We start from the raw sequence: 27,150 nt of genomic DNA, 5'->3' as shown, positions 1-27,150 counted from the left end.
GTTATTTGTTTTCCCTTTTTCCCTACACAAATCTATGAAATGGATATGACCCTTGCAATCCACCTGTCATATCTAATTTCTTGCTTGTCTTTTCATTGAACCTCTTTAAATTTTTCCCATCTAACTCATATTAGGGGCAAAGAAGAAACCAAAGTCCTCCTCATGGTAAACAAAATCAAATAAATTCTCACTTCCTACACCCAGCTGATTCACATCCAATATAGGGAATGACAAGTAGGGCTTGCACATAAGACTTCTAGAGAAAACTGATCTTAAGCTATTTCACTTTATAAGTATCAGCGAAGGCTTTATTTTTAGGTACTGATTTTTGACATACGATAATCAGATAGCACATAACCTTCCTTGCCATTTCCCACAAGTTTTTTTTTTTTTTAATCATATGAGGTTGACTTGTAGTTTTTCTTTCAGACCTGCTCAACAAGCACCTTTCAATGTCAAAGTGAAAGAGCCAATGAACAAAGTAGATGTTTAGTTAGGGGAATTTCATGAAACAAGTAGGAAGTTGTAAGCCAGAGCAGGTGTTAGGAGCAGAGGATTGAGGGGAGTTGAAGGGAACGGACTTGAGGGTAAGAGCTGAGGGAGGGAAGCCTTCCGAGAGAGTGCAGGTGAGATACTGGAGGCTAGCTATGTGGAAGAGTTATGAAAGAGGGTGAGATTTGCTCTTCTTTTGACATTTTACAAGATGCAGTTAAATGGCCCCTTAAAGTGGAATGTGTGACCACAGAGGGGGAAAAGGAAAAACTGCATACCTGTGGAATTTGATTACTGTGTACCTGAACTGATATAAGGTTAGTAGGGAGGGAATCCAAAGAAGGAACAGGATCTTCCTGAGGGGTGCACGTGAGAGTCAGTGTGTAAATCGTTAGAAGCAGGATATTCTCTGAGGTCCACATTCAGTGAAACTGAGCTCAAGACGCAACCATTTACCTTGTCAATCACTATCTCAGTCAGAAGCTTTTCTTTCCAGAAAATTCAGTGGGGTCTCATGGTAGTTGACAGATAACATCAGTAAACTGATGGAATAATAGCCCTTTACACTAGAAAAGTACCTGACCCAGAGCCTATGCCACAGATCTGGTACATGGCAGATTTTTTAGTTCCCTTCTCTAAGTTCCCAGATGCTGGGTTAGTTCGGAAATGGAACCCCTCTAGTACCTGCTTCCCCTCTAGTACCTGCTCAACTGTCTGCTTCATGATGCAGTTAGGGTGTAATATACTGGCATTGGGTGTTTACAGAAGTGCACCCACCATGTAGTTCTTATTATTGACATTTTTTTTGGTTGTTTTGCTGTACATCATTTGTTGTCATAGAAATGTACTTCTGATTGGTAGAATATCCATGGACAAGGGAGTAATAGGAAAAAAATGGGGAGGTTAATATTAAAGGTGAAATAAAATTTTAATTCACATAAAAAGATTTTTAAAGAAAAAAGTAAAAATATTAAAATGAATTAACTTTTGGATAAGACAAAATCATGGATGTGCCTCCTAACTAAGTGGGAAATCTTTAGAGTAGTGTTTGACTAGTAGGAAGAGCAGATTTAAAGAACCATGGCACATACAGAAGTCTTTGTATGTACTAATGCAGTGGAGTACATAACAAATTAAGTGATGAATAAATTTGGCTAGAATATGTAAAACCTCTCACACCAAAAGCTATGGATATAAAAATGAGATAAAGCATCTGCAACAAATATCACAGGTGAGAGGTTAATTACCTTAATATATAAAGTGATTTTACAGATCAATAAGAAGAATTAGAATGCATGGGGAAAATGAGCTGAACGCATAGAAGACAAAAGTACAAAGTACTAATAAACATACAAAAAGTCTTATTTTCACTTGTAATGAATAAATATTGAAAGATCAAGAGACTGTCAAATATAATGCCTAATCTTAGCAAAGGCTGTAGTGACTGACACTATCATATTATTCTGGTCTGTGTGTAACTTGGTAGGGTGCTTCTTGAAAACAGTTTTACCAAGATAATATCCTAAATTTAGGGATATCTAGACTTCAGTCCTTATGCCTCTTCCCTTTTCTGTCTAGAATCTCTCCTTCAGTGATATACAATCTCATGACTAATAATATATGCTAACACCACCCTAGTATACATACTCATCCTGGACCTACTCCCTGAACCACAGATTCTCCTATTCAACTGCCTACTCATATCCAATGAAGTTGTCCAGAACTGAACTCCTAATCATTTCCCATAAACCTGCTCTACTGACATTCTTCCTCAATGCAGTTAATGGAAACTCCACACCTCAGTTGCTTAGGACAAAGCTTCCACGTTGAAACTTGCCCCAAATCCTATTGGCTCCACCTCCATTTCTCACCACATCCATTGAGATCAGCTGGTTCAAGTCACCATCATGTCCTATCTGGGTTATTCTGTAGCCAAGTGATTGGTCTGTGCATCCACCCCATCCCTGTATAGGTTATTCTCAGCACAGCAGCCAATGAGCTTATATGGCTTTCATAATAAAGCTTTCTATCTTCTTTCTCTGTCTCATCTTTCATCCCTACCTCTTTTTGTATCTTATTTATCTCATCCATCCATCCATCTGTGTATCTAACTATTTTATATTCATCTTTACTTTTGATAATAAGAATGACATTGGTTGAGCCTGTTAAAATACAAGGGTAGAAAAAAGAAAATGAAAGTTCAATGACAGTAATCACATAAATCCTGTCATTGTAGTCATAATCTTAGAAGTGTAGATTTACTTGAGGATAGCTTCAGTAAACAGCATCTGATTTTTAACAGTTACACCATATTTGATATTAGAGACCTCTCTTAGACTTGCTGTTCCTCAATAAGTGAAATATTTGTCTTCCTATATGTTTCTTATCTTACATTTTGTTGATTGTTTCTTTTGAATATTTTATCAATGGTGGTTGTTATCAAATTTAACTTTGAGTATGTACTGAAAAAGATTGAAATATCATGTGTGAAATGAAATGTCTTTGTTCTAACACTTCTCTTGTTAGTTCTAAAACAGCTATTTTTTTTCAGCTGCTGGTACAATAGAATTTAATGATGCATTTCAGCTAATTAGAGAAAACGTTCGCCCCAATTACTGAGATTTCATTCTGTCACTTCCACATACTTAGTTTTATAAATATTTTGAATTCAGCTTTAACCCACAAACAAATTAATCACTGTGATTTAATTCAGTCTTAACTTGTCTTTTGTGAATAATGCTTTCTCTAATACAAATTGTGGCATTAAAATCACTACTGATGTGGAGATTGTAATTTTGCCTTAGGCAATTTAAAAATATAAAACAGTACCTAGATTAATTTGATTTGGTTGAAAATATTTTATTGACTACTAATTACTATAGTTGCTTTAGATTCTTTTCAAATTTAATAACCAAAATCCGTCCTCTGGGCTTTGCTACTTGCTAACATTCTGTGCAGTTAAAAGACAAGAGAAATGGGTGGAATGAGTGAGGATTTAAAAGGGAAAGAGCAGATTATGGGAAAAAAATAGAAAGGATGATAGTTAAAGCTCAAAAAATCTATCCTACAGTTTGAAATGATTTTACTGAGAAATAATTCAAATAAAGTAAATGGCTCGGGACTTTATTTTCAGCTTTGGGACTGTATGAAAAAATATATAACTTGTAGCATGTTGTGTAGACCACATATTTCTCATAATACTGGAATCATTTTCAGCTTGTTTTGTAGAATGAAGTTTAAAACCTTAATGTTTTTTATTTTCCACTGTCTAATATTTGTTTTTTTCTAGCATGTTCTTTGAAGAAACTCAGTAGAAAAAGCTCTTTGGTCTTCATTTCTTGTTTCATGGGTTTTGTAATAAGCATAAAGTTATCAGTAGGCAGATCCCAGTATATGAAAAGTTCTGGCAGAATTATGAAAAACATTCAGGCAGAATTATGCCTTTAGAATGTAAGGAAATTGATTTTGAATATTTTAAAATCTTGGATTATTTTTAAACCAGATCTATAACAGAAGCACTTTACTTCTTCCAAGTATAATAGGCAATATATATATTTTTCTACGAATTAAAGTAACTTTCTTTTAATCAGTTTATTTTATACAAACATATTTTTAAATTTAGGAAAGCCTGTCTAAATATTTCTTTGTATTCCTAAATGTGAAAAATGGGGATACATTCTTATATATTCATAGTGTCATTATCTTGGTTCAATATTTAAATTATTTAAATGCTTCAAGAAGTTTTTATAGCAATGTACAGCTGAACCCTAGAGTGAAAGCACTAGCCTTCCAAGAAGAGCTCCCCCCAGTTAAATATGCCATGTAAGTATATACATGTGAAGATAGTAAAACAAAACTGAATTGGTCTTAAGATGCATTAATAGGACTTTTGTCTCTGGATCAAGAGAGGTACTAAACATCCCAATACAGTCCATGTTATTCAGATCATAGATAAAATATTATGTTCAGCTATCAGCTGAATATTTTAAAAGAAATATTATCAAATGGCAGCACACTTACTAGAAGATAATCATGATGACATAAAGTTCTGGGAATCTTGTTATAAGATGAATAGTTAAAGGAAATATGAATAGTTTGTTTGGCTAATTGAAGACTTTGGGGAGAGGTATGACAGATGACCTGAACTATTTGAAGTATTTAAAGATGCAGTGATCTATCTGCTTCAGGAGGAAATTAAGTCCCTGCGGGTAAAGGATACAGACAGAACATCGTCCAAAATGAACTTGCAGGTCCTGACACTGAAATTACATGACGGCTGTATCTGAATGATTTAGAGTACTATTACATATCATAACCTTTTTACAATTAAGAAACATACATTCAAGAGATCCTGTATTAAAAATTACAGAATAAAATTCAGTAATGGTTCAATAATTATTTCCCAACAACTTTTTATTAGTACATCTAAGTACTGTAGTTTTACACATGAAACTAACTGGTTTTTCCAAAGTAGCAGAAAAAATACCATCTTAAAAAAATTATGAGGACTCAGTATCCCTGTTGGGGGCTAAGCCAGCCCAGGCCCATTGGACAATTGGCATGTTTTTCCTGTGGTCTTTAAATAAACTGCTTGTTGGGCAAGAGAGACTATGGCTAGTTTATTATTATAGGAAACTATATTTTAGCCTGTTTTGTGAAAGCACCATGGCCCAAATATCTGAAAACTGTGACCTTTATATCTATACCTATACATGGCAAGGGAATTTAACTATTGTCATGTCCACATGGGCTTCTCAGTTGTTACCTAGTGAAAAATTACAGGGTAGGCATTCAGACTTATTATTGACATTTCTCTTTTCTAGATTTCTATCTGAAACCTCAATTATAATTTTCCTTTCATGGATCAGAAGTTAAATAAAATAACACTCAAGGGTTTATTAGAAACATTATAAGTAGATAGGAACTTTAATATTTTCTGTGATAGAAATTTGAAACATCAAATTATATTCGGTGTGTCATGGCTTTTGGCATGGTTTAAGAGTACTCCAATGCCAGCTTTATATTATTGTTAGCTAATAAAATTACTAGCAAACTTTTTGTGTGTCGGGTAGTAGGCAGTATTATTTTTCTCTAGTAAGGATAGGGAGACACTGTATAACTTAGGTTAAAACCTGAGTGGCTTAAACCTTTCTCTAGGAATAATATTAAGTGCATTATTTTTATGTACCACGTTGAAATTACTTTAGTGCATTAGAGTGGGCTAGTTTGTATTTCATTTTCTCACCACTCTGTCACTAGCCTCTGAGGAAGGGACTACAGAGTCATTTGATAGCTATAGTCCAGGAATGAGAAAGAGTTGTCCATGTAGGGCCATGGATGACTTGCTCAGTAGCCTGGCTTTATCTTGACCATGAGGATTGGTTTCCATGCTCAGTGTTCACATCTACAATGGAAATACCACCACCCACCTTAGTTGTCTAGAGGATGAAAAGTGCCCACATAGTGCCTGCATAAGATAAGCAATAATAAGTGTAATCAAATAATTTAGTTTATTGAGGTTACAATCAATTGATTTCCTCCTTTACTAATCATAAACTATAAAAAGTAGGTCATGCCTGGCATCATTTTTACCTTAGTCTTTGCTTGGTATTCAGTCCATACTGTTGTCTTTATTTTTTGTTATCAAGCATCTTTTCCGACCATAAGACTAGAAATCAACTACAAGAAAAAAATTGCAAAAAACCACAAACACTTGTAGGCTGAACAGTATGCTACTAAACAACCAGTAGATCATTATAGAATTCAAAGAAGAAATAAAAAAATACCTAGAGTCAAATTAAAATGAAAACACAGCAATCTAAAATCTATGGGATGCAGCAAAAGCTGTTCTAAAAGGGAAGTTTATACAAGCCTATCTCAGGAGACAAGAAAACTCTCGAATAAACAACCTAAACTTATATCTCAAGGGACAAGAAAAAGAACAAACAAAACCCAAAGTTAGTAGAAGGAAAGAAGTCATAAAGATGAGAGCAGAAGTAAATGAATAGAGCCTGAAAAAATATAGAAAGATAAATGAAAGTAAGAGCTGGTTCTTTGAAAAGATAAAAAAAATTGATAAACCTTTAGCCAGACACATCAAGAAAAAAAAGCAAGAGAGCCTGAATCAATAAAATCAGAAATAAAGAAGTAGTTACAATCAACAACACAGAAAAATACAAAGGATCATGAGATTACTATAAACAGTTATATGCCAATATAATGGACAACTTAGAGGAAATGGATAATTTCCTAGAAATATAAATCTCCCAAGACTGAACAAGGAAGAAATAGCAAATATGAACAAATTACCAGTAATGAAATTGCATCAGTAATAAAAAAAAAAACTTCCCAACAAATGAAAGTCAAATCAAAACAACGAGATATCACCTCACACCCATCAGAACGGCTATCATCAAAAAGACCAGAAATAACAAATGTAAGTGAGGCTGTAGAGAAAAGGGAACCCTTGGACACTGTTGGTGGGAATGTAAATTGGTACAGACACTATGGAAAATAGTTTGGAGGTTCCTCAATAAACAAAATATAGAGCTACCATATGATCTAGCAATTCCACTCTTGGGTACATATCCAAAGAAAACAAAACACTAATTTGTAAAGATACATGCACCCCAGTGTTTATAGCAGCATTACTTACAATAGCCAAGATATGGAAGTAATCTAAGTGTTCATCAACAGGTGAATGGATAAAGATATCACACACACACACACACACACACACACACACACACACACACACACGAATACTACTCAGCCATAAAAAAGAATGAAATTTTGCCTTTTGCCACAATGGGGGATCTGGAGGATATTACACTTAGTGAAATAAGTCAGAGAGACAAATACTGTATGTTATCACTTTATATGTGTAATCTAAAAAATAAAACGAATGAATATAACAGAAAAGAAACAGACTCAGATATAGAGAGGAAACTAGTTGTTACCAGTGGGAAGAGGGAAGGTGGAGTGGTAAGATAGGGGTAGGGGATTAAGAGGTACAAACTACTATGTATAATAACTTTAAATGGAGTATAATCTATAAAAATTTTGAATCACTATGTTGTACACCTGAAACTAATATAATGTTGTAAATCAATTATACCTTGAAACCGTGGTTTCACAAGGGGGGAGAAAAAAAGGGAAACATGGTTTTGTAGGATATTGTAGTAATTGCTATGGAGTGGTAAATAAAAGTATACGTAGTCCCTGCTCTTGTGTTGCTCTGAGTTTAATGTGAGAGGAAAGACTTAAATAACCAGAGTTAAATGTATGATTCCAAATTGTGATGATGCTTGAAATATAATACAGGGAGCTATGGAAGATTTAAAAATAATAGAAGAGGGAGTGGATCTAGTTAAGGTTGGAGGATGTAGGTTTAAGATGGCAATGGAGAAAGCAATAAAATTTGAACAGAAAAGCTTGTTAGAAAATGAAACTTCACATATTTTATAACAGAACTCAAATTACCTATATGCTAATCCTCAAGTAACTGGTCTGAAGATGGAAAACAAAAGAAAAGAGAAAAAGCAAAGGTCTAGTTAGTACATTAGCTCCTTAAATCATTAATTAACTATACATAGACTCTACATTCTATGTGCTATGGAATAATTTGAACTGAGTATTCATACTGGCTGAAAATCTTACTCTAAAACCAATAACAGCACATAGGGGGGCATATGGACTCCACTGGTTCCCTAGTCCTGATTAAGCTAATCAGCACATATTTGTTTAGAAGTGGGTCTGCTGCCTTTGTGGACAAGTATCAGATAATACATTCATGACCAGAGCATACTTTACACATTCTGTTTTCATCATTTCTACGAAGGATGAATAAAATGTTAGAAAAAAATATTTTTCTAACCATTTTCCCCCCAAAATGTTTATTTAATAGAGATACATGACTTATATAAAATAAGAAATTAGAGCTAGGCAAAGAAACTATGATAAATCACGCATAATCCCACCACTCACAGGAATGTAGCTTGCCACAAACATACAGTACCACTATAAGAAATTACAGAATGAATATATCAATAGTGGTCCTACCATCAAACTTATTACTTATATAGGACACCTATTACAAGAAAAAGGCCTGATTCTGTAATCAAAATTTGGTGGAGTACTAGAGTTAATATTCTTGATAATAAATTTATCTTTAATTGGTTTTAAGAAAGTTCTTGTAATAAATCTCCCTACAAACTTACAGAGGAAGAGTTTCATTTCTGTGGCTTTTTGAGAGCTATTTTAAAATGTTCAAAGGTAAGAAAAACCAAAATATTCAAAAACAAAACAAAACAAAACAAACAAGCAAACAAAAAACCCTAAACAGTCTAAGTTTTCCTTTTTGATCCTTAGTTTTAAAGTACATTATAGAAGATTCAAAAGAACTGAGAGAAAACCTCAAATCTTAATTCCATGACCTTTACTTTCTCACTAATAAAACGTGAGACCTGATATCACTTAATCTTAATATACCTCTGTTCTCTATTTGCAGTGATGCATAGGAATGTTAGTATCAAAGCATGAGCTATTTCACAGAGGTAAATTTTCCAGTTGACTGAAACTTGTTCTTTCCTGCACAATTATTTAAGAATCTTGAGAAAAGCCTTTCAAATGATGTTACATGTTTTCCTTAAAGAGAATATTATATATTACATAAATTAGGAAAATATTTTCTTCACAAGGAGCGCTACACCTCCTCATGAATTTAGACATGTACTTGTTTAATACTTTAACTCCAAATCCATAATAGAGAAAGGCAGTTTGGTTATTATAGTTTTAAGGATAACCTCTTAAAATAGTATATCAAATATTTATTCTTATGTTTGTTCATATTTGTATTGACTTTTATGGACTTCTCATAAAATTAAAATCAATATAAAACAAGACAGTACAACAGACATGCATAAACACTTCCACATATATATACAAGAAAGAATTAAATACAATAGAGGTGTCTAGCCACCTGGAGTGTCATTTTTACTGAATTTGGTCATATTGAGCTTTTGATTTTCTTGGCAACTAAATTAAAAAGAGAAATGTTGTCTATTAAAGGAGGCAAACACATTTGCCTAAAGACTAATATATTTTCTTCTGGCATTGAATCCAAATAGGACTTTGTCATGCAAATCTTTTGTTTGCAAGCAATAGAGTATATTGATTAAGATCAGGGATCAGCAAACTTTTTGTGTAAAGGAAGAGGAAGTACATAGTCTAGACTTTGTGGGCCATGTGGTCTTTGTTTTAACTACTTAACTTTGTCATTGTAGCATGAAAAGAGACATAGACAACATGTAAATAATGAACACTGCTCGGTCCCAATGAAAGCTTATTTATAGTTACATTAATTTGAATTTCATATACTTTTACATGTCATAAAATACTATTTTCCTTTTTTCCCGCAATCATTTAAAAATGTAAAAACCATTTTTAGCTTACTGGCCATACAAACACAAGTGGAAGTCCAGATTTGCCCCTCAGGTCCTAGTTTGCTGACCTCTGCTTAAGATTACTACATCTCTAGTCAGATTGTCAGATTTCTATCCTATTTAAAATTGCAGCATCTCTACCCTTAAAGTCCTTAGGTGACTTCCACAGTTTAATTTTCTTCACAGAACTTATCACAACTTGAAGTATTTTATGTATATAGTTCATTTCTTTATCTGTTAAATGTGCCACTATTAGAATAAACATTTCATGCAGGCAAGGAGTTTTTTTTTTTTTTTTTTTCCTTGCGTCATGCGGGCCTCTCACTGCCGTGGCCCCTCCCATCCGCGGAGCACAGGCTCCGGACGCGCAGGCCCAGCGGCCATGGCCCACGGGCCCAGCCGCTCCGCGGCACGTGGGATCCTCCCGAAACGGGGCACGAACCCGCGTCTCCTGCATCGGCAGGCGGACTCTCAAGCACTGCGCCACCAGGGAAGCCCCAGGCAAGGAGTTTTGACTCTTTTGTTCATTGCTGAGTAATTTGCACTTAGAATAGTGATTGGTACATGTTAGATGATCAATACATTTTTATTTTATCAATGGATATAATTCTGGGGTTCATAAGGACATATACATTTGGAAGCCATTAATATATAAAAGGCCTTGAAGACATAGCTGTGATCACTCAAAATGACATTATAGCTAGGAAAGGGAAAAGAGTTTTGAGAAACTCCTACATTTAGATGAAGTAGATGAGAAAGGGCCTGAAAGGACATTGATCAGTGGTTGGTGATATCAGATCAAAAGCAGAAATATTTTATTTTATGGAAATCAAGAGAAAAAATGAACAACTATCTTGAAATCTTCTAAAATATAAATAAAATGTGAAAAATTCTGCTTGGATTTTTCAACATAGAGCATATTTGTGGACTTGATAAAAGCAGATTTATGAGAGTAGTGCAGACAGATGAAACATTGGAGTGAGGAGGAGTAATGTGTAGTAATTAAGAGTGTGATTTTGGCATAGGGATAATCAAATTAACATATGGTAATGGCACAAGTTAATGAATGTAAAAATAGCCCCAAACATATGGAGAGACATTATATATGACAGAGATAGGCAAATATACATGAGTGGGAAAGGCAAGACCATTCAACAAATGTTATTGGGCTTAGGAAAAAAGTTCAATCTGACCTCTCCTTCCCACCATATCAATCAATTCTGGGCTTTAAGACTTAAATATGAAAAACCTGTGTCAATTTCATATGGAACCACAAAGAACCTCAAACAGCCAAAATAATCTTGAGAAAGAACAAAACTGGATACATAACACTTCCTGATTACAAAATACAAGTCTGCAGTAATTAAAATAGTATGGTGCAGGCCTAGAGACAGACATATAGACCATGGAACAGAATAGAGAGTTCAGAATTAAATTTGCACATAAATAGTCAACTGATCTTTGACAAGGGTGCCAAGAATTCACAATGGGGAAAGGATAGTCTCTTCAACAAATGGTGTTTGGAAAACTGGACATTCATATGCAAAAGAATGAAATTGGGATCTTATCTAACACCACACACAAAAATCAACTCAAAATGGATTAAGACATTGCCAAGACAATGACAAAAAGACAATCAAGAAAATTTCCCCTGTGTTTTCTCCTAGGAATTTTAGAGTTTCAGGTATTATGTTTAAATCTTTGCAATGATTTCTTGGATATGACACCAATAGCATAGGCAACAAAAGCAAAAATAGACAAATGGGACTGCATCAAACCAGAAAGCTTCTGCACAGCAAGGAAAGCAAATAACAGGTGAAAAGGCAACTTACAGAATGGGAGAAAATATTTGCAAACCTATATCTGTTGAGGGGTTAATATCCAAAATATATAAGGAACTCACACAACTAAACAGTAAAAAACCAAATAACCCAATTTAAAGATGGGCAAATGTCTTGAATAGACATTTCTCCATAAAAAACATACAAATAACCAAAAGGAATATGAAAATGCTGTGTTATAGAAAGAGCAAAAGGGCTTTAAGTCACCCAGACCATGAATCTTATTGACCTTTGTAAAATGGAAATAAGATCTGCATTGTATAATTTTCATAAGGATTATAATTGTTGGTGTCATTTTCTATTTCTTTCAAAATATGAACCAATTGAATCTAAGAAAACAATACTGAAATCCCTGCCAAGCTGTGTTTGAACCTGAGGAGGAGGATATTTGATTTGCTACTCTAGTAAAATACTAGATACTGTGATTTCAAAATAGGCATAAGGCTGACTATCCAGGGCAAGGTTAACTTTTCTTTTTTTTTTTTTAACATCTTTATTGGAGTATAACTGCTTTACGATGGTGTGTTAGTTTCTGCTTTATAACAAAGTGAATCAGTTATACATATACATATGTTCCCATATCTCTTCCCTCTTGCATCTCCCTCCCTCCTACCCCTCTAGGTGGTCACATACTACCTAGCTGATCTCCCTGTGCTATGCGGCTACTTCCCACTAGCTATCTATTTTACATTTGTTAGTGTATATATGTCCATGCCACTCTCCCACTTTATCACAGCTTACCCTTCCCCTCCCCATATCGTCAAGTCCATACTCTAGTAGGTCTGTGTCTTTATTCCCGTCTTACCCCTGGGTACTTCATGATTTTCTTTTTCTTAGATTCCATATATATGTGTTAGCATATGGTATTTGTTTTTCTCTTTCTAACTTACTTCACTCTGTATAACAGACTCTAGGTCCATCCACCTCACTACAAATAACTCAATTTCGTTTCTTTTTATGGCTGAGTAATATTCCATTGTATATATGTGCCACATCTTCTTTATCCATTCATCTGTAGATGGACACTTAGGTTGCTTCCATGTCCTGGCTATGGTAAATAGAGCTGCAGTGAACATTTTGTTACATGACTGTTTTGATTTATGGTTTTCTCAGGGTATATGCCCAGTAGTGGGATTGCTGGGTCATATGGTCCTTCTATTTGTAGTTTTCTAAGGAACCTCCATACTGTTCTCTATAGTGGCTGTATCACTTTACATTCCCACCAACAGTGCAAGAGGGTTCCCTTCTCTCCATACCCTCTCCAGCATTTATTTTTTCTCGATTTTTTGATGTTGGCCATTCTGACTGGTGTGAGATGATATCTCATGGTAGTTTTGATTTGCATTTCTCTAATGATTAATGATGTTGAGCATTCTTTCATGTGTTTGTTGGCAATCTGTATATCTTCTTTGGAGAAATGTCTGTTTAGGTCTTCTGCCCATTTTTGGATTGGGTTTTTTATTTTCTTGTTATTGAGCTGCATGAGCCGCTTGTAAATTTTGGGGATTAATCCTTTGTCAGTTGCTTCATTTGCAAATATTTTCTCCCATTCTGAGGGTTGTCTTTTGCTCTTGCTTATGGTTTCCTTTGCTGTGCAAAAGCTTTGAAGTTTCATTAGGTCCCATTTGTTTATTTTTGTTTTTATTTCCATTTCTCTAGGAGGTGGGTCAAAAAGGATTTTGCTGTGATTTATGTCATAGAGCATTCTGCCTATGTTTTCCCCAAGGAGTTTGATAGTGCCTGGCTTTATGTTTAGGTCTTTAATGCATTTTGAGTTTATTTTTGTGTGTGGTGTTAGGGAGTGTTCTAATTTCATACTTTTACATGTACCTGTCCAGTTTTATCAGCACCACTTATTGAAGAGACTGTCTTTTCTCCACTGTACATTCTTCCCTCCTTTATCAAAGATAGGGTGACCATATGTGCATGGGTTTATCTCTGGGCTTTCTATCCTGTTCCATTGATCTATATTTCTGTTTTTGTGCCAGTACCATACTGTCTTGATTACTGTAGCTTTGTAGTATAGTCTGAAGGCAGGGAGCCTGACTCCTCCAGCTCCATTTTTCGTTTTCCAGATTGCTTTGGCTATTTGGGGTATTTTCTGTTTCCATACAAATTGTGAAAGTTTTTGTTCTAGTTCTGTGAAAACTGCCAGTGGTAGTTTGACAGGGAGTGCATTGAATCTGTAGATTGCTTTGGGTAGTAGAGTCATTTCCACAATGTTGATTCTTCCTATCCAAGAATATGGTATATCTCTCCATCTATTTGTATCATCTTTAATTTCTTTCATCAGTGTCTTATAATTTTCTGCATACAGGTCTTTTGCTTCCTTAGGTAGGTTTATTCCTAGATATTTTATTCTTTTTGTTGCAATGGTAAATGGGAGTGTTTTCTTGATTTCACTTTCAGATTTTTCATCCTTAGTGTATAGGAATGCCAGAGATTTCTGTGCATTAATTTTGTATCCTGCTACTTTACCAAATTCTTTGATTAGCTCTAGTCGTTTTCTGGTAGCATGTTTAGGATTCTCTATGTATAGTATCATGTCATCTGCAAACAGTGACAGCTTTCTTCTTTTCCGATTTGGATTCATTTTATTTCTTTTTCTTCTCTGATTGCTGTGGATAAAACTTCCAAAACTATGTTGAATAAGAGTGGTGAGAGTGTTCAACCTTGTCTTGTTCCTGATCTTAGTGGAAATGCTTTCAGTTTTTCACCATTGAGAACGATGTTGGCTGTGGGTTTGTCATCTATGGCCTTTATTATGTTGAGGAAAGTTCCCTCTCTGCCTACCTTCTGCAGGGTTTTTATCATAAATGGGTGTTGAATTTTGTGGAAAGCTTTCTCTGCATCTATGGAGATGACCATATGGTTTTTCTCCTTCAATTTGTTAATATGGTGTATCACATTGATTGATTTCGGTATATTGAGGAAACCTTGGATTCCTGGAATAAAACCCACTTGATCATGGTGTATGATCCTTTTAATGTGCTGTTGGATTCTGTTTGCTAGTATTTTGTTGAGGATTTTTGCATCTATGTTCGTCAGTGATATTGGCCTTCAATTTTCTTTCTTTGTGACATCTTTGTCTGGTCTTGGTATCAGGGTGATGGTGGCTTCGTAGACTGAGTTTGGGAGTGTTCCTCCCTCTGCTGTATTTTGGAAGAGTTTGAGAAGGATAGGTGTTAGCTCTTTTCTGAATGTTTGATAGAATTCACCTGTGAAGCATCTGGTCCTGGGCTTTTGTTTGTTGGAAGATTTTTAATCAGAGTTTCAATTTCAGTGCTTGAGATTGGTGTGTTCATATTTTCTATTTCTTCCTGGTTCAGTCTCGGCAGGTTGTGCATTTCTAAATATTTGTCCATTCCTTCCAGATTGTCCATTTCTTTGGCATATAGTTGCTTGTAGTAATCTCTCATGGTCCTTTGTATTTCTGCAGGGTCAGTTGTTACTTCTCCTTTTTCATTTCTAATTCTATTGATTTGAGTCTTCTCCCTTTTTTTCTTATGAGTCTGGCTAATGGTTTATCAATTTTGTTTATCTTCTCAAAGAACCAGCTTTTAGTTTTATTGATCTTTCCTATCATTTCCTTCATTTCTTTTTCATTTATTTCTGATCTGATCTTTAAGATTTCTTTCCTTCTGCTAACTTTGGGGGTTTTTTGTTCTTCTTTCTCTAATTGCTTTAGGTACAAGGTTAGGTTTTTTATTTGAGATGTTTAGCATTTGTTGTAAAGGTGGTTTGGTGGTCCTGAACTCTCTCAGCTTTTGCTTGTCTGTAAAGGTTTTAATTTCTCCATCAAATCTGAATGAGATCCTTGGTGGTTAATCTTGGTTGTAGGTTTTTCTCCTTCATCACTTTAAATATGTCCTGCCACTCCCTTTTGGCCTGCAAAGTTTCTGCTGAAAGATCAGCTGTTAACCTTATGGGGATTCCCTTGAGTGTTATTTGTTGTTTTTCCCTTGCTGCTTTTAATATGCTTTCTTTGTATTTAATTTTTGATAGTTTGAATAATATGTGTCTTGACGTGTTTCTCCTTGGATTTATCCTGTATGGGACTATCTGTGCTTCCTGGACTTGATTAACTATTTCCTTTCCCATATTAGGGGAGTTTTCAACTGTAATCTCTTCAAATATTTTCTCAGTCCCTTTCTTTTTCTCTTCTTCTTCTGGGACCCCTACAGTTCGAATGTTGGTGCATTTAATGTTGTCCCAGAGGTCTCTGAGACTGTCCTCAGTTCTTTTAATTCTTTTTTCTTTATTCTGCTCAGCAGTAGTTATTTACACTATTTTATCTTCCATGTCACTTATTCGTTTTTCTTCCTCAGTTATTCTGCTATTTATTCCTTCTAGTGTATTTTTAATTTCATTTATTGTGTTGTTCTTCATTGCTTGTTTCCTCTGTAGTTCTTCTAGGTCCTTTTTAAATGTTTCTTGCATTTTCTCTATTCTATATCCAAGATTTTGGATCATGTTTACTATCATTATTATGAATTCTTTTTCAGGTAGACTGCCTATTTCCTCTTCATTTGTTAGGTCTGGTGGGTTTTTACCTTGCTCCTTCATCTGCTGTGTGTTTTTCTGTCTTCTCATTTTGCTTATCTTACTGTGTTTGGGGTCTCCTTTTTGCAGGCCACAGGTTCGTAGTTCCCATTGTTTTTGGTGTCTTTCCCCAGTGGGTAAGGTTGGTTCAGTGGGTTGTGTCACCTTCATGGTAGATGGGACTAGTGCCTGTGTTCTGGTGGATGAGCCTGGATCCTGTCTTTCTGGTGGGCAGGTCCACGTCTGGTGGTGTGTTTTGGGGTGTCTGTGGCCATATTATCGTTTTAGGCAGGCTCTGTGCTAATGGATGGGGTTGTGTTCCTGTCTTGCTAGTTGTTTGTCATAGGGTTTGCAGCACTCTAGCTTGCTGGTCGTTGAGTGGAGCTGGGTCTTGATGTTGAGATGTAGATCTCTGGGAGATTTTTGCCGTTTGATATTACATGGAGCTGGGAGGTCTCTTGTGGACCAGTGTCCTGAAGTTGGCTCTCCCACCTCAGAGGCATAGCACTGACTCCTGGCTGGAGTACCAAGAGCCTTTCATCCACCGGGCTCCGAATAAAAGGGAGAAAAAGTAGAAAGAAAGAAAAAGAAAGAAAAAAGAGAGAGAGAGACAGAGAGAGAAAGAAAGAAATAAAGAAAGAAAGGAAAGAAAGGAAGGAAAGAAGGAAGGAAGGAAGGAAGGAAGGAGGAGAGGGAGGGAGGAAGGAAGGAAGAAAGAAAAGATAAAATAAAATAAGATAAAATAAAATAAATTTATTAAAATAAAAAATAATTATGAAGAAAAGAAATTTTTTTAAGTTAAGAAAAAACAAAAATTAAAACAAAAAACGGACAGACAGAACCCTAGGAGAAATGGTGAAAGCAAAGCTTACAGACAAAATCTCACACAGAAGCATACACATACACACTCACAAAAAGAGGAAAAGGGAAAAAATAATATATCTTGCTCTCCAAGACCACCTCCTAAATTTGAGATGATTCGTTGTCTATTCAGGTATTCCACAGATGCAGGGTACATCAAGTTGATTGTGGAGATTTAATCTGGTGCTCCTGAGGCTATCGGGAGACATTTCTCTTTCTCTTCTTTGTTCACACAGCTCCTGGGGTTCAGCTTTGGATTTGGCCCCGCCTCTGCATGTAGGTCGCCTGCGGGCGTCTGTTCTTCAGACAGGACGGGGTTAAAAGAGCCGCGCTTCGGGGGCTCTGGCTCACTCAGGCCGGGGGGAGGGAGGGGTACGGAGTGCGGGGCGAACCTGCGGCGGCAGAGGCCAGTGTGATGTTGCAGCAGCCTGAGGCGCGCCGTATGTTCTCCCGGGGAAGTTGTCCCTGGATCACGGGACCCTGGCAGTGGCGGGCTGCACAGGTTCCCAGGAGGGGAGTGGGGTATAGTGACCTGTGCTCGCACACAGACTTCTTGGTGGCGGCAGCAGAGGCCTTAGCATCTCATGCCCGTCTCTGGGGTCCGCGCTGATAGCTGCGGCTGTGCCCGTCTCTGGAGCTCCCTTAAGCAGCGCTCTTAATCCACTCTCCTCGTGCACCAGGAAACAAAGGGACAATAAAAAGTCTCTTGCCTCTTTGGCAGCTCCAGACTTTTTCCCGGACTCCCTCCCTGCTAGCTGTGGCGCACTAGCCCCCTTCAGGCTGTGTTCACGCCACCAACCCCAGTTCTCTCCCTGGGATCTGACCTCCGAAGCCAGAGCCTCAGCTCCCAGCCCCCACCCGCCCTGGCCAGTGAGCAGACAAGCCTCTGGAGCTGGTGAGTGCAGGTGGGCACCTATCCTCTCTTCGGGAATCTCTTCGCTTTGCCCTCCGCACCCCTGTGGCTGCGCTCTCCTCTGTAGCTCTGAAGCTTCCCCTCCTCTGTCACCCGTAGTCTCCGCCCGCGAAGGGGCTTCCTAGTGTGTGGAAACCTCTCCTTCACAGCTCCCTCCCACTGGTGCAGGTCCCGTCCCTATTTTTTTGTCTCTGTTTTTTCTTTTGCCCTACCATGGTACATGGGGAGTTTCTTGCCTTTTGGGAGGTCTGAGGTCTTCTGCCAGCGTTCAGTGGGTGTTCTGTAGGAGTTGTTCCACGTGTAGATGTAGTTCTGATGTATCCCTGGGGAGGAAGGTGATCTCTGCTTACTCTTCTGCTATCTTCCTCAACCTCACCAAGGTAAATGTTTGAGTCACTCAGGTCTTTGGGCTTTCCCAGAATGTTACTCATATTTTGTTGATAAAAGAGTGCAGCAGTTGTTGTTGTTAAGCTATCTTAACCAGTAGACTAGAAACTTCTGAAGGTAGTGGCTGTATATATTTTTTTGTCTATATCTGCAAGGCAAAACATGTTTCTGGCATTCATAGGTGACCATCAATGGATGAACAAACGAAATAGGAAACAATGATAGAACTGTTTTAGAGTGGTTTTTTTTTTTTTTAATTATCTTTTTTTGGTTTTTTTTGGGGTTTTTTTTTTTTTTTTTTTTTTTTTGCGGTACGCGGGCCTCTCACTGTTGTGGCCTCTCCCGTTGTGGAGCACAGGCTCCGGACGCGCAGGCTCAGTGGCCATGGCTCACGGGCCCAGCCGCTCCGCGGCGTGTGGGATCTTCCCAAACCGGGGCACGAACCCGTGTCCCCTGCATCGGCAGGCGGACTCTCAACCACTGCGCCACCAGGGAAGCCCCCTAGAGTGCTTTTGAAACTGGTGTAACTCTGATTGGGACATAAACCCACACGCTGGGACAAAGTGATAGATAAGAAGTGGATTTATTTAGAGAGAACCACACTCCACAGACAGAGTGTGGACCGTCTCAGAAGGCCAGAGTGGCACCAGGGTAAGGGGTTGTCAGTTTTTATAGGGGTGGGTAATTTCATAGGCTGATGAGTGGGAGTGGTATTCCAGCTATTTGGGGAAGGGCTGGGGTTTTCCAGGAATTGGGCCACCACCCACTCTCTGACCTTTATGGTTGGCCTTGGAACTGTCTGGCCCATGTGGGTGTGTCATTTAGCTTGCTGATGTGTTACAGTGAGCATATACTGAGGCTCAAGGTCTAGTCTATCTTGGACCTATTTCGTTCTAATCAGTTTATGTCATTGGGCTATGTCATTCTTTTAAAGGTTGTGCCCTGCCCCCTTCACTCCTGTTTTGCTTTGAAAACCTCTGTGGACTTAGGAAAGCAGTTTTACTGCTTTCTTAGTGTATTAGATTAGTTAACACAATTTGCAAAGCTAATATCATGAAAGGATTCATTAACTGGAAAAGTAATAATTGCATAAAGATTTTGTTCAGGTATAAAGCATCACTAAGGACCAAACATACTCTTTGTCTAAATGAGATTTTCAGTACAGTTTTGAAGTGTCTGGGCATTTAAGAAGATGAAACTAGAATATTTTATAGAGAGATGTTATAAATTGCAAAATTACAGCTTGGTTTCCCAGAGCAAAGGGTTTTTTGGCTAAAGCCTTTGGCTTTGTGCTAGAGGCTAATGCCTCAGGTCAGAGGTTTGGCATTTGGTTTATCCTGGGGCAGAAGGACAAACTGTAGTTGTCTCTGATGAGATTAAACTAATCTTCCAGCCAAGGTGGCACATGTAAATCCAGAGCATACAGACAGTTCTCCTACTGAGGGGCATTCTCAAGTATTTTTAGCTTTATGAAAAGTAACGCAATAAAAGTGTATTAATGGCACCGAATGCAATGCTCTGTTATTAGTTGATGTTCTAGGAGCTCTGGTTGTTTGAAGGAATATTTGCCCTTCCTGAAAAGGGAGGGAGAAAACTTTTAGTTTTTGTTAATACAAAACTCTTAGCTTTATTTAAAAAAAAAAACTATTTTGAGATAATTGTAAATCACATGGAGTTGTTAGAAGCATCATAGAGAGATTCTACCTTTCACTCGGTTTCCCTCGTAACCAGGAAGATGACGTTGATATGAATCATCAACCTTATTCAAATTTCACCAGTTTACACACACTGATTTTTCTCTGTGTGTATGTGTGTCTGTGTTTGGTTCTACAACCAGCAATTTTATCACAAGCATAGGTTCATGCAACCACCACCACAGTCAAGGTACAGGGCAGTTCTATCACAGGGTCCCTCGTGCTATCCTTTCACTGCCACAGCCTCCTCTCTCACCCACACCTTCCTAAATCCTGGCAACCGCTAATCTATTCTCCAGCTCTTTAATATTGTCATTTCAAGAATGCTATATAAATAGAATCATGTAAACTTGTGACATTAGCTTTTTTCATTGTGTGTGTAACTCCCTTGAGATCCATCCAAATTATTGTGTGTATCACTAGTTTGTTCCTTTTCGTTACTGAATGGTATGCCATGGCATAGATGTACCACAGTTTGTTCAACTATTCACCCACTGAAGAAAATTTGTGTTGTTTCCATTTGGGGCTATTACAAATAGAACTACAATAAACGTTCATGGACAGGTTTTTGTGTGGATATTAATTTTCCTTTCTTTGGGATAAATGCCCAAGAGTGTAATTGCTGGGTCATATGTTAAGCACATGTTAGTTTTGTATGAAACTACCAGAGTAGATACACAATTTTGTATACCCACCAGCAATATATGAACAATCTATTTTCTCTGCATCCTCGCATCATTTGAGGTTATCACTATTTTTTATTTTAGGTGGGCAGTAATATCACATTGTAGGTTTAATTTGTATTTCCCTAATGGCTAATAATGGTGAACATATTTTCATGTGCTTATTTTTCATCTGTATGTTCTCTTCAGTAAAACATCCTTTCATGTCTTTTGCCTGTTTACAAAGTGGATTTTTTTTTTAATGTTGAATTTTGGTACTTCTTATATATTTTAGATATTTGTCCCTTGTTGGGTATATGATTTGCAAGTATTTTTTTTCCAGTTTGTTGTTTGTCTTTTCGTTCTCTTCAAGTTTTATAGTCTTACATTTTATATTTAAGTCCATGATGCATTTTGAGTTAATTTTTGTGTAAGATGTAAGATTTAGGTTGAAGTTTGGCCTTTTTTTGCCACTGTATGTCCAATTTTTCCAGCACCATTTGTTGAAAAGAGTGTCTTTGCCAATATCATTCTGTTTTCATTGCTACAGCTGTATAATATACCATAACATTGGATAGAGTGATTCCTACTACCTTGTTCCTTTTTCAATGCTCTGAGCTATTCTAGATCTTACACCTTTCCATTTCCATTTCAGAATAAGCTTGTCTATGTCTACCAAAAACCTTGCTGGAATTTTGATAGGAATTGCATTAAACTTATAGATAAATCTGGGGAGAATTGACCTATTTACTATGTTGGGTCTTCCAATTCATTAATATTGTATATCTCTCCATTCATTTAGGTGTTCTTTGATTTCCTTCATCAGCATCTTGTAATTTTCAGAAAACAGATCCTGTCCCTGTTTTGTTAGATTTACTATTTTATTTTATAAATTATAAATGATATTATGTTTTAAGTTTTCATTTCCATATGTTCATCATTACATTTTAGTTTTTTGAATATATCTTTAGCCTCTCATCTATTGCTTTTCCTCACAGTCAGCACACATCTCCAGCAAAATTTCTAACAATCTGCTGTCTTTGACCTGCCATATGCAGAAACTAGGTCATGTTTGCAGGATGTGGGGCTCTGGTAGAGTTCCCTGAAGAATCAAGTGACGTCTGAGGGCATCTGTTACATGCAGATCTCACATGCATGTGACGGTCTTTTCTCCTCTTGATGGACAGTTTTACTTCTCTTGTATTCATGGCTATTTTCTGGACGATGAGAATTGCAACAAGTTTGATTACTGTCATGTCTGGTTTCTCAACAATGAAGACATTGGTAGCAAATATCAATGTAAGTAATACATAAAACAAAATTCATTTAGAGTTAATTTCCCCAAAGTCCCTTTAATAATGTCAACATAACATGCTATATCAAAAAGATGATCATTTGGTTTCTAGTATATTGCAGAATATTAACGAGTTTTGAAGGAATTTCTTAAACTTAAAAAAACATATGTATGTCTCCTGTGCTACTAAATGGGCTCATGTAAATAAGGAAAGTTTGTTTATTTTTGGTCCTCAAAACATTGAAACAGTTTAGTCACCATGACAACATATATACTATTAAGTAAACAGTGAAAAAACTGGCAGTATATACTGTTCTGTTTTCAGGTCTTATTAACAGCATTGATACAAACTTAAGATAGTAGACACTACATATAGTGATAGAAATTCGTTATGATGTACCAATCATTTAAAAAAAGCTGTTTCAACTACATGAAGTGAAAAAAACATAAATATTGATTAATTATTAATGACCAAGATCTCACTTTGGTTTGGCCTGTGTAGATCAGCTCTCTTTTTTCCCAAACAATCCTTAATTATACACTTCTCTGAGCTGCTGCCAATAATGTATTTTCCCTAAAGCTGGCTTCCTTTTTGCAACTTGTTCACCTTTCCTTGTAACTTTGACTGACTAGTGAGTTTGTCTTATTTTCCTGGTGAGATAGGGAAGGAACTTGCATGCAAAAACTGTTTGTAACTATTCATTAATGCCACTTCCTATGTATGTTTTACATAAAAATACACTATATGCCAGTACTATGTAATTATTGAATGAAATTAGGTAGTTGTGTCTCCTGCAGTGTTCTATTCCATACATGGTACAACTTAATTCTATCCGAATTTGCCTAATGCTAATATTTGTAGTGGTTGGAAAATGGTGATAGTAATGATTTTCCATATAGTGTTTTATCAGAGAAAGGTACTCACCCACACTACATACACAAAAATAACCTATACAAATCATAGACATAAATATCAATAAGTTTTTATATATGTATATACCATGTAACTGCTACCTAGATCAAGATAAAAACATTTTTATCACCCCAGAAGTCTCATCCCACGCCATGTCCAGACAATTACTGTCCCCTCCCTACTCCAAATAAACCACTATTTAAACAATTGAGATATAATTCACATATCATAAAATTCACCATTTTAAAATGTACAATTCAGTAGTTTTTAGTAGATTCACATGGTTGTGTAACCGTCACCACTCTCCATAACATTTTCATCACCCCAAAAAGAAACTTCATCCCCATTTGCAGTAACTTATTCTATTATCCCCTCTCCCAAGCTCTTGGAAAGGACTATTCTACTCTGTCTCTATAGATTTGCCAATTCTGGACATTTCATATAAGTGGAATCATATGATATATGGTCTTTTGTGACTGGTTTATTTCATTTAGCATGTTTTCAAGATTCATCCATGTTATAGCATGTATCACTACTTCATTTCTTTTTAATGACAGAATAATATTCTCTTGTATGAATTTACCACATTTTGATTATCCATTCATCAGTTGATGGGCATTTGAGTTGATTCCTGTAACCACTATTTTGATGCTAAACTTCACATAAGTGGAATTATACAGTATATATGTAGTATTCACTTATATGGATATATCAGAATTTCTCTGCTCATTCTATGGCTGATGGACACGAGGGTTGCTTCTAAGTTTGGACTGTTATGAATAAAGATGTTATGAAACTTTTGTACCTGTCTTTTTTTTTTTTTTTTTTTTTTTTTTTTTTTTTGCGGTATGCGGGCCTCTCATTGTTGTGGCCTCTCCCGTCTCAGCGGCCATGGCTCACGGGCCCAGCCGCTCCGCGGCATGTGGGATCTTCCTGGACCGGGGCATGAACCCGTGTCTCCTGCATCAGCAGGTGGACTCTCAACCACTGCACCACCAGGGAAGCGCTGTACCTGTCTTTTAATGAACATATTTACAGACTTCTGTAGTATATATACATAGGAATGAAATTGATGGGTTGTAGTATTGGTAGAAGTTTGGTTTTATTGGAAATTGTCAAAGAGTCTTGGAAGTGGTTGTACTATTTGACATTCCCACTAGAATGGGATAGTCCAGTTAACTATCTGATAACTGATAGTCCAGTTGCTCCACATGTTCTCCAGGACTTAGTATATTGTCAGCCTTTTACATTTAGCCATTGCGGCGTGTGTGTATTGGTATCTAATTGTGGTTTTAATTTGCATTTCCCCATACTTAATGGTTTTTAACACCTTTAAAAGTCATATTATCTGTATAGATAATCTCTTTTGTAAATTGCCCAACTCTTTTTAAATTTTTTAAAATTAGGTTTTCTGCCTATATCCTATTGATTTGTAGAATTTTCCATGTTATCTGAGATATGACTCCTTTGTAAGATACATGTATTACAAATATATTCTTTCAATCTAAGGCTTATATTTCATTTTCTTAACTTTGAAAATTATATTTATTGTACGTGCTTTTAAAAATTAGTTTTAATATAGTCTGTATGTTGTTTCTTATAATTTACGTATGCATGAAATACTGCCATAGAAAATATAGGGGGAATATTTGAGCATGTAAATATTCAAGTAACTGTACTCTTTTGTCTATTCCAGTTGTCCCAGAGAGCTAAATTCCTGAGACATGTTACGAATAGTGAAGGGTATAATTTACAAGGAAGCTTTGTCTGATATTGCTATCCCATTTCAACTATACAAAATAACATAACAGGCTTTATTCAATAAGAATATATTGATCAGGGTCTAGTCTATAAATGTCGACATACTGGGAGAGTGAGTGGAAGAGCTTGGTGTTCTTTGAAAGATTTCTGGTTTTATAGTACATAGACATCTTACACATAAATACATATATACTGTATCTGTCATCTATATATGACAGAGTTGTGAAAAAATGTTTCAATATGATCTCAATTGTTCAAACATTGGTATTTTGTTTTATTTTACTTAGTTATTCTTCTGCTTAATAATTTCCTAATCTTTTCAAGACAACTTTCTAGCTGTTATTTTCTGTATGCTTGATTTTATCCATCTGGATATACAAATGCACACATATATGGAATTATTTGGAATTAGAAGCAATATAAATAATCAACCCACATATCTTTTGCTTCATTTACTACTCATGACTTCTTTTGACTACCTTTACTTTCTACAGTTTATATTAAATTACATAAATATATTAAATTACCTTAAGTAATTTGAAAGAGACCTGATGCATATTTTTAGGAGCTGAATGGTAGGTTGAGACATGAGCATTCATAGTCACATTCATTCTGGAAATAATTGTCACTACTGATTTAGTGGTTCCAATTTGTGTTTCATTCATTTTCTTTGGATAATACCTGTTTGAAAGTAACTTTAAAAAAAAATAAAATTTATATATATTTAAGGTGCATAACATGATGATTTGATTACATATACATAGTGAAATGATTACTGCAGTCAAGCTGATTAACCTATCCATCTTCTCACATAGTTACTATTTATGTTTGTGTGTGGTTTTAAAAGTAAACTTTAAAAGCTAGAAATTGTCATGCTGAGTGAAGTAAGTCAGACAGAGAAAGACAAATATGTGATATCACTCATATGTGGAATCTAAAATAAGGGTACAAATTAACTTATCTACAAAGCAGATAGTTACAAATGTAGAAAACAAATTTATGGTTACCAGGGGGAAAGGGGGCGTGAGGGATAAATTGGGAGGTTGAGATTGACATACACACACTACTATATATAAAATAGATAATTAATAAGGACCTACTGTATGGCACAGGGAACTCCACTCAATGCTCTGTAATGAACTATATGGGAATAGAATCTAAAGAAGAGTGTATATATGTATATGTATAATTGATTCACTTTGCTGTACAGCAGAAACTAATATAGCATTGTAAATCAACTATACTCTATAAATATTAATTTAAATAAATAAATAAATAAAGGGATCAATTGTATATACCCACTCTTCTTTAGATTCTTTTCCCATATAGGTCAGATCCATGTGGAAAGAACATATAGAACATATTCATGTTTTTTCCAGGAATTAATCAACTTTGCCCTTCCAAAGTAACTCATATGTTGGCTTCAAGAACCGTATATTGATTTTGCCAGTTGCTGAGCTTTATATAAATGGACTTTGTAGAGAATACTCTTTCATGTCAGGCTCTTTTTTAACCAACATTATATTGTTGAGATTCAGGTATGTTATGTGTAGTTGTTTCTTCTTTCATTCTTGTTGCTGAGTAGCAGTCCATTGTGTGAATATGCCACAATGTATTTATCTATTCTAATGTTTATGGATCTTTGGGTAATTTTCAGTTTGGAGCTATTATGAATAGTGCTGCTACACTTGTTCATATGGTTTTGTCCATATATATAGACATTTCTGTTGAGTGTATACCTACAAATTGAATTGTTGGGTGTTGAGGTATAATATATATATATACATACATATATATATACAGCTTCTGTCACCAGGTAATAGAAGTACTAATTCACTTCCACCCACAATATAAGAGAGGAACTCATTCTTTTAGAGATGCTGGGAGCATCATTTGTCATAGATGACTTTTAAAAAGATCATGTCCAGATTGTTTCTAAGATGGTTTCCAATCTTCTGCATAATTAATCAAATTACTTTTAAAGTATAATTTTAGAAAATTTTTCACATGTGTAAAAGTGTTCTTATTTAGTCAAATATATGCACATATAAAAATACAGACATGAGATAGAGAATAGAGAACAATAGAAACTCTAAATTTCATCAGAGCCCTACCTTTGGAAAGTTAGTAGCCCCAAACAGCAGCTTTAACAAGTTAAAAAACTGGTAACAACTGCTATTTGTTTCTTTTCACTGCTCACCCTACTAGAAAACCAAAATCATGAAAAACTTGGTAGAATTGGTTTTCTGTGTTTTTTTTTTTTTTGTGGTACGCGGGCCTCTCACTGCCGCGGCCTCTCCCGCCGCGGAGCACAGGCTCCGGACACGCAGGCCCAGCGGCCACGGCC

At 36.1% G+C, this 27,150-nt stretch overlaps 1 protein-coding gene across 1 annotated transcript in view; it reads left to right on the top strand.

Annotated features, from left to right (window-relative positions):
* LOC103071084 (potassium voltage-gated channel subfamily H member 5-like) overlaps positions 1 to 27,150 on the top strand; it is a 135,805-nt gene that overhangs the window by 32,011 nt on the left and 76,644 nt on the right. The window lies entirely within an intron of this gene.

This window comes from Lipotes vexillifer, unplaced genomic scaffold (assembly GCF_000442215.2).
Source record: "Lipotes vexillifer unplaced genomic scaffold, Lipotes_vexillifer_v1.1 scaffold958, whole genome shotgun sequence".
NCBI classification, from domain to species: domain Eukaryota; kingdom Metazoa; phylum Chordata; class Mammalia; order Artiodactyla; family Lipotidae; genus Lipotes; species Lipotes vexillifer.
This window is presented reverse-complemented; position numbering and strand designations above follow the sequence as displayed.